Genomic DNA, 17,871 nt, shown 5'->3' with positions numbered 1-17,871 from the left:
AGTGCCTTGAGAAGCCATGAAATAGAGCTGGATGCAAACGAGCCTCAGAAGAAAGGTAAGTCTATTGCATTAAAATCTAATGTTAAAAAATGCACTAACGCTTTTCAGGCTAGAGAAGAAGATCCTGAAGAATCAGAATCTGAAGAAGAAGATGAATTGTCCATGATCTCCAGAAGGGTAAACCAACTCTGGAAGAGAAAGCAAAGGAAGTTCAGAGGCTTCAGAAGTTCAAAGAGATTTGAACGTGGAGAATCTTCTGGTGACAGAAGATTTGACAAGAAGAAGGTTGTCTGCTATGAGTGCAATGAGCCTGGACATTACAAGAACGAGTGTCCAAAACTTCAGAAGGAGAATCCCAAAAAGAAGTTTCATAAGAAGAAAGGTCTTATGGCAACATGGGATGATTCTGAATCAGAATCAGAATCAGACTCTGAAGGAGAACAAGCCAACTTCGCGCTGATGGCTACAGAAGATGATGGATCAGAATCTACATCAAAATCAGATTCTGAAGAGGTATTTTCTGAACTATCTAGAGAAGAGTTAGTTTCCAGTTTAACAGAACTTCTGGAACTCAAGGCTCATCTTAGTATCAAATACAAAAAGCTGAAGAAGCAGTTTGAATTTGAAACTAAGAAGCTGGAAGTGGAAAACTCTGAACTGAAGGAAAAAGTTTTAAATCTATCCAAAGATAGTGGATCTCCTTCTGAAACAGAAAAATCCATTCCTAGCATGAATCATATTCTGAAAGAATATGACTCGAGCTTCAGAAAGTTCTTATCTAGAAGTATTGGCAGAAGTCATCTTGCTTCTATGATATATGGTGTTTCTGGAAACAGAAGGTTTTGTTTTGGCTATGATGGTGATACCTCACATAAATTTGAACCTGTTGATGATCTGAAGATCACATACAAGCCATTGTATGATCAGTTCAAATATGGCCATGCTCATGATATTAGGCTCACTTCACATGAACAGAAGTTTAACACTGTTCACACCAAGAAGCATGTGACACATCCTAAGAAATATCATGCTGACAAACCTAAAGAATGTCATGATGTTCCTCCTGTTAAATATTTTGCTAAACCCAAGTTCAATCAGAACTTGAGGAGAACTAACAAGAAAGGACCCAAGAAATTGTGGGTACCTAAGGAGAAGATAATTTCTGTTGCAGATATCCTTGGCGGCAAAGAGGACAAAAGTCAAAATGTCATGGTACCTGGACTCTGGGTGCTCGCGACACATGACGGGAAGAAGGTCTACATTCCAAGACATGGTGCTTAAACCAGGTGGAGAAGTCAAGTTTGGAGGAGATCAGAAGGGCAAAATCATTGGCTCTGGAACCATAAGTCTTGGTAACTCTCCTTCCATAACTAATGTACTTCTTGTAGAAGGATTAACGCATAACTTATTATCCATAAGTCAATTAAGTGACAATGGTTATGATATAATCTTCAATCAAAAGTCTTGCAAGGCTGTAAGTCAGGAGGATGGCTCAATCCTATTTACAGGCAAGAGAAAGAGTAACATTTATAAGACAGATCTTCAGGATCTTAAGAATCAGAAGGTGACTTGTCTTGTGTGTGTTTCTGAAGAGCAATGGGTCTGGCACAGAAGATTAGGACATGCTAGTTTGAGAAAGATTTCTCAGATTAACAAACTAAATCTGGTCAGAGGACTCCCTAATCTGAATTACAAATCAGATGCTCTCTATGAAGCATGTCAGAAGGGAAAGTTCTCCAGACCTGCATTCAAGTCTAAGAATGTTGTTTCTTCCTCAAGGCTGTTAGAACTCTTGCACATTGATCTGTTTGGCCCAGTCAAAACAGCATCTGTCAAAGGGAAGAAATATGGATTAGTCATCATTGATGATTATAGCCGCTGGACATGGGTAAAGTTCTTGAAACACAAGGATGAGTCTCATTCAGTGTTCTTTGAATTCTGCACTCAGACCCAGACTGAGAAAGAGTGTAAAATCATAAAGGTCAGAAGTGATCATGGTGGTGAATTTGAGAACAAATTCTTTGAGAAGTTCTTCAAAGAAAATGGTATTGCCCATGATTTCTCTTGTCCTAGAACTCCACAAAAAAATGGAGTTGTAGAACGAAAGAATAGGACTCTACAAGAAATGGCCAGAACCATGATCAACGAAACCAATATGGCTAAGCATTTCTGGGCAGAAGCAATAAACACTGTGTGGTATATTCAGAATAGAATCTCTATCAGACCTATTCTAAATAAGACTCCTTATGAATTGTGGAAGAACAGAAAGCCCAACATTTCATATTTCCATCCTTTTGGATGTGTATGTTTTATTCTGAATACTAAAGATCATCTTGGTAAGTTTGATTCTAAAGCACAAAAGTGTTTCCTTCTTGGATATTCTGAACGCTCTAAAGGCTACAGAGTATACAATACCGAAACATTGATTGTAGAAGAATCAATCAATATCAGGTTTGATGATAAGCTTGGTCTTGAAAAACCAAAGCAGTTTGAGAATTTTGCAGATTCTGATATTGATATATCAGAAGCAGTAGAACCAAGAAGCAAAGCTGCAGAAGCTGATAGTCTCAGAAGCAATGGATCAGAAGATCAAGTTGCTGCATCTTTAGAGAATCTCAGGATTTCTGAAGAGCCAACAGTCAGAAGATCACCTAGACTTGCTTCAGCTCATTCAGAAGATGTGATCCTTGGGAAGAAAGATGATCCCATCAGAACAAAGGCATTCCTTAAGAACAATGCAGAATGTCAATTAGGTCTTGTTTCTTTGATCGAACCAACTTCTGTTGACCAAGCTCTAGAAGATCCTGACTGGATAATTGCCATGCAAGAAGAACTAAATCAGTTTACAAGGAATGACGTATGGGACTTGGTTCCTAGACCAAAAGGATTTAACATCATCGGCACTAAGTGGGTGTTCAGAAACAAGCTAAGCGAGAAGGGTGAAGTGGTAAGAAACAAAGCCAGACTGGTTGCTCAAGGTTATAGTCAGCAAGAAGGGATTGACTACACAGAAACCTTTGCACCAGTGGCCAGGTTAGAATCTATTCGTCTATTAATTTCTTTTGCCACTCAACACAACATCACTCTTTATCAGATGGATGTTAAGAGTGCCTTCTTAAATGGTTATATAGATGAAGAAGTTTATGTCCATCAACCTCCTGGTTTTGAAGACTCCAAGTCTCCAAATCATGTTTTTAAATTAAAGAAATCATTATACGGATTGAAGCAAGCTCCGAGAGCTTGGTATGAACGTTTAAGTTCCTTCCTTCTGGAAAATGGTTTCACTAGAGGAAAAGTGGACACTACTCTCTTTTGTAAAACCTTTAAAAAGGATATTTTAATATGTCAAATATATGTTGATGATATCATATTTTGAACATCTAATGCTACACTTGGAAAGGAGTTTGCTGAGTCTATGCAGGCTGAATTTGAAATGAGCATGATGGGAGAACTCAAGTATTTCCTTGGAATTCAAATCAACCAAACTTATGACGGAACTTATGTTCATCAAACGAAGTATGTGAAAGAACTTCTGAAGAAGTTTAATCTTTCTGAAAGCAAAGAAGCCAAAACTCCTATGCATCCAACATGTGTCCTAGGTAAGGATGAGGTAAGTAAGAAGGTAGATCAGAAGTTGTACAGAGGTATGATTGGATCTATTCTATACCTAAATGCTTCTATACCTGACATTCTCTTTAGTGTTTGTTTGTGTGCTAGATTCCAATCAGATCCGAGAGAATCTCATTTAACTGCGGTTAAGAGAATTCTGTGGTATCTGAAAGGTACTACTAATGTTGGTTTAGTTTACAGAAGATCCAAAGATTACAACTTAGTAGGATTATGTGATGCTTATTATGCTGGAGATAGAATAGAAAGGAAGAGCACTTCTGGAAGTTGTCAATTCCTTGGAAGTCATCTGATCTCTTGGTACAGCAAGAAGCAAGCTACAATTGCCCTCTCAACAACAGAAGCAGAATATGTTGCTGCTGCTGGTTGTAGCACACAAATGCTCTGGATGAGAAGTCAGCTAGAAGATTATCAGATATATGAGAGTAACATTCCTATTTTCTGTGATAATACTTATGCTATATGTTTATCTAAGAATCCTATTTTACATTCAAAAGTTAAACATATTGAGATTAAACATCATTTCATGAGGGACTATGTTCAGAAGGGTGTTATATCTTTAAACTTTGTGGATACAGACCATCAATGGGCTGATATCTTTACAAAACCCCTTGCTAAAGATAGGTTTAAGTTCATTCTGAAGAATATCAGTATGGATTTATGCCCAGAATGAGAAGATGAGAAGATCTTATGTATGAGTATCTTCTGAAATGAGATTGGATTAGTATTTTATAAGAAGTTCTGATTGTAATCAATTAGAAGTAGTGATTCTGTTATTACTAACGTTTCATTGTCTAAGTTGACTCAGAATCTCTTTAAAAGTAAAACAGCTGTAACTGGCTATCCAGATGGTAAACACGTGTTCACTATTTCTAGACAAGCGTGCGTGCAGTTGAGGGGACGCCTACTTAGGTAACTGTGCTAATCACTTCTTTTGTCATTATTATCTCTCCTCACGTCATGTAACATTAAATGCTATCCATCATTTCCTTTTATTTTTTTTCTTTTAATACTCTTCAAACGTTTCTTTTCCTTCTTATATTTCTCTTTCTTGCATTCAGTTTCTTTTTCGCTCTCTCTCTCTCTCTGCATGTTGCATAAACCCTAGTTTATTCATCTTCAACCTAGCATTCATCATGAATCCTTTTTCAAGTTCCTCCCAACAAGCATTCAACAGACAAGAGGTTTCTCCACTGAAAACTCGCTACATTCCTCCATCAGAAATGGAAGTTTTGTGTAAATCTTCTGTGGACTCTGATGACTTGGGTGCTTATGGTTTCAAACCAAAAATGAAGACGAAGGCTCAAGGGTGGTCAATCTATTTGAATAGAACGGTTGGAAGGGTTGTCTGGTTCCAGGTTGAGAAACAAATCTCGGGGATCGCTGACATTGATTTCAAGACGGATCTCTCAAGATTCCAAGAAGTCTCAAGTCAGATATCTTCTGTGATGCTGTTATCAACATTTATCCAAAGGAAGAAGACTTTCTTGAGATATTGGATGAAGTTAAGGATCATGTTTTTGACTTCTATGTTAAGGGAAAGCTCCGTTTGAGACATTAACTCTCTTCCTGTGAACTGTCTCTCACTTCCTCCTTGAATTCATGCATTCTCTTACAGTGGAGGTTCTAGTCTGGACAGGCATGCAGAGTTTCAAGCTTTCATGGCTAGACAAACAGAGAACACCACAGGGATTCATGATATGTTAGCTAAGATTATGTCTAAGCTAGGGTTGTAGTCCTTAAGTCCTTGTAGTTTTCTTTGTTTGATTGCATCTGCTTATTATGCATACATCTTTTGTAATTCTGTTTGCTTAATCAATGAAAAGTTTGATTCTGTCGTTTTCTACATCTGAATCTTTTATATTCTTTTTGATGTTATGACAAAAAGGAGGAGAAAATATATGATAAATGATCTGATTAATATTATCAGTTACCGGGTAAAAAGGCCTCACATTACTAACAGAACTTGCAAAGTTCTATTCTTTAAGTTGTGTTGTTGCAGGAATTGAAGATTCTCTTTACAAGATCAACATAAGAAGCAACAAGATGAATCAAGTTCTTGGATTCTTGAAGCAAGCTGAGTGCTATGAAGCTTCAGAACCAGAAGCAAGAAGGAAGAATGTTCAGATATTCTAATGATAGAATATGCTCTGAAACATTTTGTCTATTTGTTCTGACACATTCTATATGGCTCTGATACATATTATGTGTTCTGAAACATATTCTATGTTCTGACTCATTCATGGTGACTTTTGTCGTTTAGTTTTGTTCTGTAACATTTCAGGATGTAGAGATGCTCTAATGATGCTCTGGTACATTCAACAATGTTCTGATACAATCTAGCATGAAGTGAGGTAAGAAGAAATTCAAGCTCTGAAGCTGTCCCAATGGAAGCAAGAGTCAGAAGCTGTGAATGTTCTGAGGATCTAATGAAATTCAATATTCTGAAGTTGTCCGATGGAAGCAGAAATCAGAAGCTGTGAATGTTCTGTGGATCTAAAGAAATTCAATGTTCTGAAGCTGTCCTATGGAAGCAGAAATCAGAAGTCATGAATGTTCTGTAGATCAAGCACTGTGAACGTCTCTACTGAAATACTCAGGGAAGTCTTTTATTATTAAAGTTCTTCTAGAATTAATTTCAGGGGGAGATTATTCATCTCAGGGGGAGATTATTAATCTCAGGGGGAGACATATTCACATGCTTATGCTATAGCTGTGTAAATTGTCTTTAGCCGTCAGCTCTTTCTGATCGCAAATTCATATCATTTATATATGTTTTTGTCATCATCAAAAAGGGGGAGATTGTTAGAACAAGATTTGTTCTGATCAATATTCTTAGTTTTGATGATAACAAGGATATGAATTTTGTGTGAGATAATGTGGTACTCTAATACATTGCAATTTCCTTTTCAGGAAATATATAAAGAGTATGCACAAATCAGCGCTCAGAAGCTTTGACTCAGAAGGTTCATCATGCAACATCAGAACATGGTCTGGCAAGACATCAGAAGATGGTCAAGGCAGAATCAGAACATGGGTTTATGGAAGCATCAGAAGAACTTGAGTTCAGAAGCAGAAGCACTGAAGTTCTCATGGTATCACGCTCAGAAGCACTTCAAGGTCAGAAGACAAGAAGATGCTATGCACCAAGCTATTTGACTCTGATGATATTCAAATGTTGTATACACAAACATCAGATCAGAAGAAAGTACAGGTGGCAGGCTACGCTGACTGACAAAAGGAACGTTGGAAGCTATTAAAGGCAACGTCAGTAGACACAGCGTGAACAAGGCTCGAGGTAGTTGACAAAAGCGTGAAACATTAAATGCAATGTTATAAGGAATGAGGATGATGATGCAGTTTTAGAAATGCTTTCTAAGTTGCATGAAGAAGCAGTCGATGGAATTGGTAAGTCTAATGAAGCTGAGTTGGAGGATGAAAAGGTTATGTTAGAGGCCGAGAAACTAGGAATGGAGGCTGAACATGTTGTGGTAGAGGTAGAGAAAGATGGTATAGATGCTGAGAATGATGGTATTGATGCTGAGAAAGATTGTATGGATAATGAGAAAGATGGTATGGATGCTGAGAATGATGGTATTGATGCTGAGAAAGATTGTATGGATAATGAGAAAGATGGTATGGAGAGTGGTGAGGTGGATGATGGCATAAGTAGTGATGATAATGAGTACAAATATGGCAATGCTCTTGATGTTGATTTTAATGATTCTTCAGATGGATATGAAGATATATATGAAGATGAATTGGATAATCTAGTTGAACAACATGAGGAAAGAGATAAGGGTGAAAATTTTGAGTCTTTCAACAGTGTTATTCTTTAGTCAAGGTCCAAACCCTTAGTGACCACGATGGAAGAGATCAAGACATATTGTATGGAAAAATGGGCAACAAATAGAATGAGATTTCAAAAACTGACTGATGATGATGTCTTGCCTAACATCAGAAACAAGGTTGATAAAACAAGTACATTCACAAATTCATGGATTGTGAGGTATGCATTATGCTTTGTAATATGTAACTTAAACATCTGCTTTGAATTATGTCTCTTAGGCTATTTTTATTTGTGTAGGATGTTTGTTGTAGATAATTTTGCTGTGAATTTAAAGGAATGTGTTTGCTCTTGTAGAAGGTGGAAATTAACTGGAATGCCATGTGTTCATGCATTAGCAAGCATTAAAAGTAGGAACTTCAAGGTTGAGGATTAAATCCCTGTCTATTATAGGAAGTCAGTGTATATTAAAGTCTATTCATCTGTAATATATCCTGTGAATGGTTCCAATATCTGGGTCAGAACTGAATATCTAGATGTCCAGCCTCCTAAGTATAGGAGGATGCATGGAAGACCAAAGAAAAGAAGAAATATGGAGCAAGGAGAGCTAGATGGGTCTGACAAAAAAAAGAGGAGATTAGGTTTTGCAATCAGGTGTTCTATGTGCAAGCAATCGGGACACAACAAATCAACATGTAAGATACTCAAGTTTCTCAAGGTACTCAAGGTACTTAAGTTACTCAACAAACACCAGCTACTCAACATGTTGTACAAGGGTCTCAACCAACTCCATCTGCACAAGGGTCCAAGAAATCTACTCAGGGTTCCAAGAAGACAAATTCCAGACCAACCAAGCTGGGTGTTAGGAGGCCATCAATACCTTTTGTTCCCCCTGGACCAACTACAAAACTAAGTGCTGCCAAGAATGTGATTAGCCCAACTACAAGGAGGACAACACCAACCAAGAGGACAACACCCAAGAAAAAAAAAATTAGGACTATGTAGGATGTCATTTTAATTTTGTTATCATTTTCTGTAATAATCTTAACTGATATTCGGAACCATCTGCTGGTATTTTGTGTTAAGCTTATGTATTTTTATGTCATTTTGTGTACTTGATATGAAAGTTATGTTAATGCCAAATATGTGTTATCTTGAAATTCTGTTCCTTACAAGTTTATGTGTTTTGCAATGTTACAACAATTGAACTGAAATTAGGTGTTGCAATGTTACAACAATTAAACTGAAATTAAGAGTTTCACCAATTTAACAATTGTTCTGATAAATTTGAACTCACTTAATTGAACAGCTGAAATTAAAGAAAATCCCTTTCATACCCCAAAATTTGCCCATCTCATTCCTCTTATTCACACTCAAGTCAAGGCACATGGCTCAAAGACACCCCCTCCTAAACAAGGTCCAAAGAATTAGGGTTTTGTTGTTCTAAAGGAAAATCAATGAATCAATGGCTCTAAGGCATACCATATGGACTATGATACTCCACATTATCTCCAAAACAAAATTCAGGGCTCAATATAAAAGATTGATCACTCAATTGCTCAGAAAGTCAACAGTCGACTAGTTTGACCTAAAAGTCAACTGTGGTCAAAGTACAGTCAAAACTCCTGATTTTTTGTCAACATCCTCATATTGAAGTATCATTCACCATTTGATCAAGAATCGATCATGGTTCATCAAGGAAAGATCAAAAATCAACAATTCCAAAAGTTTCTAAATTAGGGTTTTTGAGGAGAAAGTCAATCCAACTTTGACCAGCCATAACTCTCACATGGAACATCAGAAATTTTCCATCCAAAGATCATTTTTAAGGAAATTGGGTTCTCTACAAATTTGTCTCTCACAAGTCAAGTCAAAAAATGCTTCATTTGAGAGTTACAAATCAAAACATTACAAATCCTTTTCAAAAGACAACCAAAAGTTACCTTTTTAAAAATGAAGCATACATGGAGATGAGGCTAAAAGGATCTTTTAGAAGAAATCCTAAGTTTCCTAAAAAGTCCAAAAACCCATTTGTGAGTCAAAATCGAGGGCGATATGGTCGTCACAAGTTAGACTATTATGAAAAAAAAATGTGAAAGTTAAATGGAGCAATTTTGAATGTTTGGTTAAATAGGCCCAATTAGTGGGGTGTAAACATGAATATGACCTAATAAGAAACCTCCAGGCCCATTTGTGCATCATTTTGATTTTGGTTTTATTTATTTTTGTTAGTATCTAATTTAAATGAAAAAAAATTAAAACAAACCAAATAATCATTATGATGTACGTAAATCTATTTTCTTAAGAAATAATCAACCAAAAATCTAATTGAAGGGACTGAGTTCAAAACAGCAAGTTTATTCCAAATCAAATCACTAATTGATTTCTATCACAAGGATTCAGCCAAGTTTTTCCTAACCTAAGGGTCCGTTTGGTTCAATAGAGGGGAGGGGAGGGGAGGGAATTTAATCGAGGGGAGGGGAATGGAGGGGAAGGGAGGGGAGGGAATTTAACTAAATATATGTTTGGTTAAAAGAAGGGGAGGGGAGGGGAGGGATTTTTAACAACAAGTATGTTTGGTTCACAAGAAGAGGGGAGGGATTTTAAAATCAATTTACCTTTTTATCCTTATAAATATTATTATTTGTGCTTAGTAAAAATAATTCTTAATAAAAACTTGTTCATTCATAAACCATAATATAACCGTAAACAACAACACACATTAGTTGAACTATATATCTTCAACGCAAATCAAACTATTATCAGATCTTATGATTCATCTAACCCAATAAAACAATTCCTATAATTAAAAATAAATAAAATAAAGTTAGAATACTAAAAAAATTAAATAAATAATATTAGAGTTAAAATTTTATTTATAACATAAATATATTATATTTACATATATTGTATAATGTTATTATTATTATTATTAATAGTATAATAAAAAAAGTCTTGTTACTATCATATATAAGAACCGATATAAGTATAAGTATGTTATTATTATAAAAATAATAATATAATATCAAAAAGGTAACTTCAACAAAATAAAAAGAAAAAAACTCACCAGAGAGGAACAGCGCACCATTAGCAACCACACAATAGAAAAAATAAACGTGAAATAATACGGAGAAAAAATCTAGTCTTTAATAATTCAATAAGGACAATCTTGGAATTAAAAAAATAATTGAGGTTAAAATAGGGAAAATAATATAATTATGATTACTAAATCTCCCCTCCCCTCCGAATCCCTCCAATTTGGAGGGGAGCAAAAAGTGAGTCTAGGAGGGATTTTGCTCCCCTCCCCTCCCCTTATAAAAAATGAACCAAACACATATTTTCATAAATATTCCCTCCCCCCTCCCCTCCCCTCCATCTACTCCCAACCAAACGGACCCTAAGTGTTCTATTATAAGGAGGCAAGGATTCCAGATTTGGGGGAGGTTTTTTTTTCGGCGGCACAAAAGCTCTGCACGTTGCCAAAAATCGAGGATTCATGTGCGATTTGCAGACCAAAATTAAGACAAAATTAGAGCTTCTGGTGGATCAAAAGCAATCTCTCGGTGCCTCCTGGAGCTATTGGAGTCGTCATCATCATCATCATCATCTAAAGCTTCCAAAATCACGTCCCTCGAAGGCCACGGTTTGCCCCAAGAACTTTGAATTTGATTGCACTCATACAATCACCATAAATAACATATGAGTACATATTCTTGATCGTGAGATTGAATGGAGTCTTTCTGTGCTATTTAATTACTGTTTGGCTGCGAATTAGAGACTGTGTCATGTTTAGGGTTTGGAGCCTTTGAATTTGGGAATCCTAGGTAGAAACAATTTCAGACAGAATTAAAGGTTCCAATGGATTCATGAGGCCGTTCATATTCGATCTGGGTCGTTTTGCTGTGTTTTCTATGAATTTGTGCAGGTTCCGTTGATGTCCATGGATGGCTGAAAGCAACAAGGACGAAGAACAGGGAAGGCGCGCTCTGCATTTTAGTTCAGGTTGAATCTTTTGTTTTTTATATATTCATAGTGCTGCGATTTGTTTTCAACTTGGTCAAATAGTAGGAATGGCAAGAGATATCTGTTGGTCACGCTGGAGGCGGGGGAACGAATCCCACTGAAGCCAACCGCTTTTCTTTTTTTCTTAACAAAATTATGTTATGGTTTGCTGGTTGATCCGGTACCCCTCTCTCGCATGAGACCAGGATGCACCCTCAACAATCAGCCTTCATATTGTTCTCTCTCCGGATCCAGCGTGCAAATAAGCACTGGCACACCGTGAACCCTCACAGGCCCGCCCCACCTGATCACTTACGCTAAGTGTTCTAACTTTTGTTCTTTTTTTTTTTTAAATTTTATTTTGTTCCTTTTTCATTGTCTTGTTTTTTTCTTTTAATTAAAATTATGTTAAAAAATCAATTGTTTTATGTAACTCTTATAAAAAAACATGATAAAATATTTTGATTTAATTTAAATAATTAAAGTATTAACTTAAATTATTTTGTTAATTTAAAATGATAATTATGTTTATGTGAATTATTGATTTAAATCAATTCATTAATTCAATTATCCTTTTCTTCCTAAATTTAATTGATTAGATTAGGATTAGGTAATTTAATCAAAACCTAGTTTTTGCCGATTTAATTAACTAGGTTGAAAACCAATAATTAATTAATTTAAGGTTTTATTCTATTAAGTATGATTAACTTGTGCCCTAATCAGGGTTTGCGAGAATTAGCCATACACTGAAAAAATATTTCTTTGTACATTTTCAGGGCAATCATCAGATACCTCCCGAATGTGTGTCACGCCTATTACGAAGCTAAGTCCCGATTTAATCCTTATTTAAATATTTGTTATTATTTAAAATTAGGGTTTACCTTCAAATATAATGAACTCCGCCTACACTCACTTCTTTTTTCTGTCTGCCTTTGCTTTGCCAATTCTTCAGGGTTAACCTCGAGGCTACCCTCGACTACGAACCAAATCATATCAAAAGCTAAGTGTAATACGGTGAACTGACTTTTATAATCGAAATGTCGCGGATAGCAAGAGTCGCCACCAACTTTTATTTTATCCAATTGGAAAGGCAAAAAGAACAGGAAAGACCTTTGAAAGATTTTGAGTTCGGGGGTAGGTTATACAAAGGGAAGGTGTAAGGCACCCTTTGCATCCATGGTTATCCATGGGCTATTAATTGCTTAGCTCACTTGTTTGTTTGAAAAGTTTGAAGTGTCGTGTATGAATAGTAAAAAGATTTCGTTAAGGACTTTAGCTTGTAAATAAGCGTAGCCTTGTTTTGAAATTGTTTGAAAATAGGAGGTGTGAAAAGTATTTGATTTTTGAATTGATTGTGAGCAAGCAATTAATAGCTACCTACCCTAAGTTCGTCTTTCGTGTTCTTTAAGTCTTTCGGGCGAAAGAGTCTATCCGTACCATGCGAGGGCAGGAAGTCTTTTAATTGGATGTTGAAGGGTCGTCGAGAAATTATCGTTCGCCACAAAACTGTCCTCACCATGAAGAGGTAAGTAGTCTTTAGGGAAGGATAGAATAGTCATTTAGGCAACAATAAGGTTACCTTAGCAATCGAAGGGACTATCACCATTTAATCGAGGGACGAGATCATATTTATCGTAGGCAACTCGAAGGGACTATGATCTTTTATTGGAGGGACATGGTGATTCTGAATCGAAGGCAACAAGCTAAGGTATCCCCACATTCGAAGGGACTTGACTATTTGATCGAAATCGAAGGCAACAGGCAATAAGAGGCGTTACCCTAGAGGTACGTATGTGCAACAATCACGTGAGTTAGATTTGAGTATTTATCTTGATTTAAGGCGAGCTATCGTTCAATTTTGATCTTGCCACTCCCTATTTACTAACCACGCAGTTGATATATTTAACGGAAAATAAAGTACGAAAAAAAAGTTCCTACGCTATTACAAGGATTCGGGATTAAGGGGTACATAACCAAAATGGGGGATGCGGAAAGTAAAAGCGAGAAATTAAAGCCCTAATTACTATTACATCCAAAAATGTGCAACCTATACACCTTCTAGAATTTAAAAGACGGAAATTAAATAATTTAGTAAAAGCATAATTAAATAAAAGCATAATTTAAATAAATAGCATAATTTAAATAAATAGCATAATTTAAATGAGGAAAAAATTAAAACGCATGCGACAATCAAAGATTGGAGATGAGAAAGAAAATCGCGAGACATTTGAGTGAAAAAGTTCAATTTAAAAAAAAAAATTGAATGAAATCCTAAATTAATTACTAAATGGAAATTAAATTAGTTGAAACCTAATTACTAAATTAAAGTTAATTAATTAAAAGAAAAAAAAATGTTAATCCTAATTCCCTAAATTAATTTTATCCTAATTTAAAATTAATTAATTAAATTATCTAATTAATTAAACTAATTTAAAAAACAATTAAATTAGTTAAAATAAACTTATAATAAAAAGTTTGATTTTTATGAGTGTGAAGAAAAGTTAAAAAAAAAAAGAATTTATGAAAGAGATTTAAAAGAAAAAGAAGTAAATAAAAATTAATATAAATAAATTATAAAAAAAAAAGAACCTGGGCGAATGGAATTGAGTGTGGAGGAGGTCTAGACGTCCCACCATAAGCGTCATGCTTCTGGCCCTCCGATCAGATAACAGTGGAGATCCAATGGCCTGTATTGAGGGTGTATCGTGGGAGCTGACGGGCAGAGGACGCTGGATCAACGTTCAAACAAACTGACAAAATAAATGCTTTCAACCTGGGGCTCGAACCCAGGTTTCTTTGGTTCCCAAACAGTTCAATTTTCCATCTACGCTGCAATGATTCTGATAACATATGGAACATAAAATCATAAATATAAAACAAAAGTTAATGGGAAAAGTCAAGGACCGGACCCCACACGCACGCAAGGACCAATCGTAATTGGAGAGAGTGGCTGGATTGTTGACCACCCATTGAGAGCAACCCACGCACTGGTCCAAACTTCCAAGCTTCCACGTCATCATCCCTAACCTCTGTTGCTGCGGAAACATCTGCGGTTTTTCCAACGGTGTTTCCTGCGGATTTTTCCGCGAACCCATAACCAGTCCTTGAACCACTTTGTAACCTGCAAAAGAAGATCATACAAGACCAAGCAACAACCCAGATCTACATAAAATTATACCCTGAGTTCAAATATGGTATCGTTTTGGATAGATATGGGCTGGAACGAGGAAAACGAAAGCTTGTATCTTTGAAACCCTAGCCATGGTGTTTCTTCCTCCTTGCGTCAAAGCTTGGCTCCATCGATCCCGACCTCTCCTAAATGTCTCCATGAACTTGTATACATACACAAATTACGTTAAAAAGCAAGGGAAAGTGCAATACGAAATTCACAAAATATGAATGAATATGTGAAGATTAGAATACATGTTATTGTTGTTATGGAGGCTTAATAAACATGCATACTTACTCCATGTTACCTTAGAGATTGAATGGAATGGATGGAAAGCCTTGAAACTCTTTGAAACAACAATTCACGCTTGCACTTGTTTTTTGTGAAATTTTGCCAACTTTGTGAACCCTATTTTCTCTCCTTTTTTCTCTTAATTTCATCCCCTCTTTGTTCTTCACTCTCTTTACTATATACTGAATGCCATTAGGGTTATAGTTTGGGCTTGGACCTTTAGGTTATGAGAGAAAGAAATTTTTATTAAAAACATATTATTTTTTCTCTCCTTTTGCAAAATATCCCTTCACAACTTGTAGCAACGTGATTTGGACTTTGATGGGATATTTTTTTGGGCCTCTATGTGATTATAAACAAAGCCATGCAAATTATTTCATTTATTTAGTATTTTATTTAATTTATTTGATTTTTAAATGAATAAAATTCAAATAAATATAAATAAAAATGACATAAAATGTGAATACGGATTTAGAGGTCTTGGACAATGTTAGAAACAAGTTTCAAATATGAGAAGATAGGCCCATTTGATAAAAATCCAAGATTGCTTAATATTGGCTTCATGCATCTTCTCAAAAATTGGTCAACTTTGTCAATGCGTAACTCTCTCCATTTTGATCGTTTGAAGATGTTCTATGACTTTTTAAAAGCTCAAGATGTCTTCTAAAACCTCCTTTTGGTTTCATCTCAATTGAGTCTACCATGTCCAAGTTATGAGCTTTGAGAAAAAAATGACTTTTTGCGATCTTTTAGAAGGACCTGTAATGTATTGGCTCATATCTCTCAAATGGTGCATTTTCAGACTTGGCATGTGAGAGACAAAGTTGTAGATAATTCAATTTCCTTCAAAATGAGCTTTGAATGGGAAATTTCTGATGTTCCATGTGAAAGTTACGGCTGGTCAAAGTTCAGTTGACTTTTATGTCAAAAACCCTAATTTAGAAACTTTAGTTTTTGTTGATTTCTGAACTTTCCTTGATGAATCAGGATCAATCCTTGATCAAATGATGAATGATACTTCATAATGAGGATGTTGACCAAAAATCGGAAGTTTTGACTGTGGTTTGACCATAGTTTGACCTTTAGGTCAACTAGTCGATTATTGGTCGTTCGGGCCATTAAGTGAGCAATCTTTTGAATCAGGGCTTGAAAATTGGCATGAGGATCATTTGAATCATATGGGAGGCCATGGAGTCCATTTGAGGCATCAGAACCTGACTTTTCTTTGAGAAAGAGAAAACCCTAGTTGGAAGGTTGTTGTTTAGGAGAGTGTATACTTAGTCGAGTATTGAGACTTTGATATTCAAATGAGCTTGAGTATGAAAATGTAATGGGCAAATTTTGGAGTATGACACTAAGTCTTAGTTCATATTTATCTTTAATTTTCTTTTGCCTTCCCTTTTTGTATTAGGGTTAACGTTATCTGTCAACGAATTGATAATACACTCACCCCTTTATTTTTGTTTTCTCTTTTCCCAATTTTTCAGGGTTAGCCAACCGCCAAAGCTTAATAGTCGGTAACCCTAAAACTTAACCTCGTTTATTTCTCTGCCTTTAATTATTACTTGAGTCAGATTTTCCCCTTCCCCATATTATTGTGTGGTTAGTAATTCTAGGGAGTGATAGCTTTGAATTGAATTAGAATCATTAATCTTACAAGATAATATAATCGAATCTGATCACGTGAGCGTTGCACCCACGCACCTTTTATGGTACCCTTCTTGTTGCCTGTTGCCTCTTGCCTTGTGTTTTTTGCAGAATAGCCTTGTCCCTCGAATACGAGGATACCTCAGCAATGTTGCCCTCAGTTCACTCTCAAGGTCATAAGTCACTAATAATGCTGCCTTCGATTCGTCAAATATGACCTCGTCCCTCGAAGTTGCCTACGAAGTGCTGAGGTATTCCCTGGTTGCTTAATGAAAATGGCTATTCTGATCCTTCCCTTAGACTACCTGCCCCTCTATGGCATGGGACAGTCTTAAGGCGAACGATAATTCGACGTCCCGTAAACATCCAAATCAAAGGACTTCCTTACCCTTCTATGGTATCGATAGCCCTGAAAGGCTAAAAGAACATTTTTTATCTAACCAGGTAATTTGCCCCTAATTGCTTTGCTCTGGTTTAAAATTCTTTTTCTACACTTTTTTCATAAAACTTCAATAAGGCTACACTTATTTACGAGCTAAAGTCCGTATTATCTTCTTCTACATTTCTAAACTTTTAAAAATAAAAAGAGCAAAACAATTAAGAGTCCATGGATAACCATGGATGCAAAGGGTGCCTTACACCTTTCCTTTGCATAAATTACCCCCAAACCTTGTTTCTTTTAAAAAGGGTTTTTCTGTTCTTTTAGCCTTTCTGATATTTGGATAAAATAAAAGTCGGTGGCGACTCTAGCTTAACCGCGACATTTCGATAAAAAGTCAATTCACCGTATTACAGAACTGACGACTCTGCTGGGGATTTTCGAATAAAAGAGGGGTTACCTTAAAAGTTTAGGATTCACTTAAATGTTTTCTATTGTTTGCTTTGCTTGTTTTGTTTTTCAGAGCTGTTTTGGGAAATAACTGAAGGACGAATCCTACACCCGGTGTCAAGTACACTTAAGATTAGGAGTGACATAGTCATGATGACCTCTTTCACATATGTGGGAGATGAGTCAATATGAAAGGACCAACATGCTCCGTTTTTAAGACTTAAATGATTGATTTGATTTTTTTTAAAATTAAAGAATAAGAATGGATCCCGAGCCTAAGACCAAGTGCAATGGGGAGTTGAATTAAAGTCAACATGGGGAAAAGATGTGCAATGGGGAGTTGAATGTGGTGTTGAGTGTGTGTTGGAGGAGAGAGATGTTGAGAAAACTCAACACCAAGTAATCTGTCCCAGAAGCTGACGTGGCAGCGTGTGAGTGGAGCAACGCAGGCGCGTGTGGGCCACGCGCTGGAGTGAGAGTGGGAGAGTTCTGCACGCGGAGAGAGAATGGAAAAGGAGA

This window comes from Vicia villosa, linkage group LG2 (genome assembly GCF_029867415.1).
Source record: "Vicia villosa cultivar HV-30 ecotype Madison, WI linkage group LG2, Vvil1.0, whole genome shotgun sequence".
Taxonomy (NCBI): Eukaryota; Viridiplantae; Streptophyta; class Magnoliopsida; order Fabales; family Fabaceae; genus Vicia; species Vicia villosa.
Note: the sequence above shows the minus strand (reverse complement) of the source record.